We start from the raw sequence: 4,546 nt of genomic DNA, 5'->3' as shown, positions 1-4,546 counted from the left end.
TTTTTTTTTTAATCTCTTCAGGTTAGGTCATATATTTTTATGATGATAACTTGATCCATTCTTCTTCATTTATTCTGAACAGGGACTAGCTTCTCCTTCAGCACAATAAATGCTTTTTTATTTGCCTGGCAGTTCAGTGCCAATTTTTAAAGCAGCAGTGCAATTGCCAAAAATAAAGTAATTGCCCTGAAGCTGACCTGGGTCAATGCCTTTCAAAAGTCCTGACTTTAAAAGGCCTGAATAACTGTGATATTGTACTGTACTTTAAAAGTTGACCAATCTTGAAAAGCATAACTGCAAAAGCAGATAATCTGGAGGTAATTCCTGCAAGTGAATGTCCTTATGAAATGAGTGATCTTCATTAGACTTTTTGGTGACAGAAGCATACAGATCAAGTTATCATTAATGCTCATCTGCAGGGCAAAACAGTATTGAGCCTTGTGCAGTACGTACATATATCTCCCTGTCCTTTCTGATACGGATGAGACAGGTACATAAAAGTCTTCTCAGAACTGCTTCAAGGAGCAGTGATCCCAGAGTGAATAACCAAGGCAGACTGACCTCTGTCACTGCAGCACATGTTACACTTTCCAAGGGCAAAGGAATAATTTCTCTGAAAACCTGCATTTGAGTCTAGGGCAAAGCTTTTTCCACCTTGCACCTTACAGTGGTACCTTAACATTGCAGTACACACAACTGGAGGCCCTACTTTCTATACTGTGTTAATGTGCCATTTCTTATGTACACAAACGCTATCATAGTCCTCAGGGAAGTCAGGAGAGGCTTTGTAACACTGGGCAGTAGGACTGGACTGTAGATTGCTTCTGATTCTCTAATGCTGATAACTAATTCTGGAAAATGTTTATTCTGTTGCTGTGCAGGTTGGTATTTGGATTCAGAACTGTGAGTAAAGTATGACTGTGGTAGTGGTTATGAGTGTGCACTATCCCAGTTCAAGTTTGGGGTTGTGTGTATGTGGGTTTTTTAATAAAAATGGAGAAGTCTGTACTTTTAAGGTGGATTTGCATAGATACTCCAGTAAAGAATACAGAAAACCCACTTTGCAGTTCTTGCATAGTCACTGCTAGTACATTCAAGATATCTGCTCTCCCTTTGGAAAGAGGAGTAAAGTTTATTGGGACATCAGTCCACTTTCTTTTTAAAGAGCATGATCTTGGACTGACATTCCTGCACTGCAGCTTAAGTCATGTTAACTGATACAAAAAACAAAACCCAAAGAATCCTTACTTTGCCTATGATGGTGAAAAAGAGAATGCAAAAAACCTGTTTTATTCATCTTTGCTGAACTGCCTTCTATTTATGGGCATACGGGATCAAAGATTCATGTTGCACATTACTCAGAAGGGTGTAACCAATAGCAGCAGTCCAAAACCTGCGGGTGGGAAAAGACGATTATGTCATTTTTGAGTTTGCCTAAAAGCCAGAACCACATGAAATGAAATTACTAAGAAAGTCAAGAGCATTTGCTGATTTTGTAACACTGGAAGACAGAGCTTAAAATGAGTAGTATAGGCACAGAAGCCTTAAAATTCCTTGGGAACCTGCCAGCAAGCTAATAATCTTAAATGCTTCAGAAGCTGAACACATGAGGACTTTTGTGGACTGCTGTGAAAGCAGTTCCCTTCTTTTGTGTGTGTATTCTGCAATATACTATATTAATAAAAATAAAAATCAGTTCCATGGTTTGAAGTAGGCAAATACAGGTTTAGGGTACATTAAGGGACAAACTTCCAGTGGCAGTTCTGGAAATGCTTTTGTATGTGTATGCAAACATCAGCATATAGATGTATGTAGAGGTGGCTTGCTACTGTTAAATGGTCAGTTTGGTTAATAAAGAGTGAATTGTATATGAAATTTGTTGTTTGTATGTGGAGTAGTATTTGTGAGTTTTAGCCCCATTTTGAGTATACACAAGTTTAAACAAAACATTACTATGGATGAAATTTTTGCTCTCAAAGGATTAACTCTTCCCTTGCTAACACATTTCTATAATGTTAAAGGCTTCCTACTTACAATCGTAGAGTAAAAGAGCAATGTTTGTACCTGAGCTCTTGGTGTAGCTTGAGTGATAGAAGCTCAGATTTTTTTTTATATATATATTATATGCTGAGTTTCCATTTTTCTTTTAAAATTTGTGCATTTTAAAAGCAAAAGTACTTGTCCCTTTTTATTAGTAACACTAAAAGCATTATCACAAGTAATGAATTGTTTGAATCTTTGCTGCTATTGCCATGTAATGTCCAGGAACATCGAAAATGAAACAATAATATTTTCAGTTCAGATCTCTAAGTTGCAATTGCAAAACTGTCATGCATATTAATGTAATATATGGATCATTAGATACTGTTTACAAAGACCTGTGGCCTTGACACCAATTCTTCAGAAAACAAGCCAAACCAGGTCAAGAGGCTTTTCCAGTGGAAGTATTTTGTAGCTGTTTACTCAGGATACCTGTAACTCTTTCTTACTAAGATAATAATAAGCTGTTGGAGCTTCTGGTTATTGCAGCACTGTGTTCTGCAGACTTTCTGGCACATTTACTGTGTTCTTCAGACATTCTGGCAATGCTTCCTTACACAAATACGGAGCAGAAAAGGCCATGCCTATTTCTGATGCCAGAGCAAAAGTATTGATCAATGAGTGGGAAACTCTATAATAGACCATGAGCAAGTACAAGATCAGGAGAAAGATACTGAATTCTATGTGGAAGAGAGAATCACTCGGAGTTAAAGTAGCCTAAGAACTTCTGGTCTCTGAAGTTTACATTTTTTACATGATCCAAAAGAGACTAATGGGAAACACAAAGATGCTGAAACATTTTTCAATGTTCTCTTTTCCACACAAAGTAATTTGATTTGCTTTATTAAAATCATTATTTATTTTTGCACATTACTGCATACTTCAGGCTAAATTCTCTCAGATACATTTACGTAAATTCATTACAATTCCACTTAATTATTCCACTTCCACTTTAAGTCCATGTTCTCAGAAGCTGGAGAATTGAACCCTAAGGTGAAAAGGCCTTAGTAGAGTGACAAATAAATAAGAAAAGAGTTGCTCAAGATATAGCATGGGTATAGAACTTGCCATGCAAGTTCTCTAAACAAATATCTGTGGGCTACAAGCAGGATCTACATGTTTTCTGTGAAGAAACAAACGTGTTGTAAAGAAAGAAACACGTCGTAGGAAGTCATCAGCTAGCCAAACATAAGTGTTTGATATAAAGTAAGCAGTGAAGCAGTATCTTCTATGTCTCCTGAAACATATTAAAGGTTTCAAAATGACCCCATTGAAATATTTTTTCATGGTATATAAAGAATGCTGTGTTTGTGGATTGAAAAGTGATTAAAAGATGGTAATCAAAAGGTAGAGCTTCTCAGAATGTAAGAGTCAAGCAGCAGGATCCTCGAGCTATCAGTGCTGGAACTGATTTCATTTATCATCTTTATCACTGCCATAAAGCAAGCAGTCAATAGTGGCATTTCCAAGAATGCAAAAAGTACTGAGCTCCTCTGCTCATTCATATGGCAGACTCATAGTGAAGAACTCTAGAAGAAAGCCATGAAACTGAGTGGGTCAAACTTGGCAGGTAAGCTTCAGTATGGATTTACATAAAGGCTTTACTTAATCACTGTTTAAAACCTTGAAGAGGCTCTAAATCTGGGACTGTGTGTGCAGCCTGGTCTCCACCTCTCAAAAAATATAAGATAAAGTTGGAGTCAGTAGAGAGAGAGAAGAGCAACTGAAGTAATCAAGGTGCTGAAACAGCTCTCTTGTAAGTAGAGCTTTCTTCAGTTGGAAGATGAGAACGCTGGAGGGGCTGGTTTATCCAGTCATGAGTATGATGGATGAGGTGAAAGCAGAAAAGCTTATGCAGCAAATCCTACAGTACCAGAGATGTGGAGCACTCCCTGAAACCAGTATCCATTTTGAATAGATAAAGTCCTTCACACAGCAGGTATTGAGCTTCTGGAACTTGATCCTAGAAGGGGCTGTGGAAACTGATAGTACCAGGAGATTCAAAGGGAATTAGATAAATTCAAAAGGTAGTAAGCTCATATATGGACTTTTTAAGGCTTAGGCAATCTTTCTTCCTCTAACATTCCTTATACAGCAATTCTGGATGCTAGGGAGTTTAGGGAAAAGAGGCCACAGATGCTACCCCAAGCTCATATGCTCAGCTTAGATTGCTGCAGCCTAAGATGCACCTACTACTGGGCTAGGTGGCCCACTGGTGGGACTTGGAAGGAAATTTCATGTATTATTATACTTGAAAGTTTTTCAAGCAGCTGCAATGATGTACATTGTTCAGACCTTTTCCCTGATTCTAAGAGCATAACATTTATCTTTATTTGCAAGGAAGGAGATGGGTGGTTATTGTGAATCTGCTTTGTCTTTGACAAAACAAAAGAAAGACAGCAGACGGCAACCTTCTAATGCATAAGGATAATTTCCCAAAAAAAGTTCCATGAATTTTGATCTCTTGGAAAAGACACAAAATATAGAAACACTTTTCCTCCCCACT

General features: G+C 37.7%; 1 long non-coding RNA gene across 1 annotated transcript in view; it reads right to left on the bottom strand.

The window, feature by feature from the left end:
- Window positions 1-1,181: 1,181 nt before the first annotated feature.
- Window positions 1,182-4,546, bottom strand: part of LOC135178139 (uncharacterized) — a 107,346-nt gene continuing 103,981 nt past the window's right edge. Inside the window, exon 3 of the long non-coding RNA XR_010303379.1 lies at window positions 1,182-1,393. This is a non-coding gene — a long non-coding RNA (uncharacterized LOC135178139). The remainder of the gene's footprint in view (window positions 1,394-4,546) is intronic.

The sequence above is a fragment of the Pogoniulus pusillus genome, chromosome 9, assembly GCF_015220805.1.
Source record: "Pogoniulus pusillus isolate bPogPus1 chromosome 9, bPogPus1.pri, whole genome shotgun sequence".
Taxonomy (NCBI): domain Eukaryota; kingdom Metazoa; phylum Chordata; class Aves; order Piciformes; family Lybiidae; genus Pogoniulus; species Pogoniulus pusillus.
This window is presented reverse-complemented; position numbering and strand designations above follow the sequence as displayed.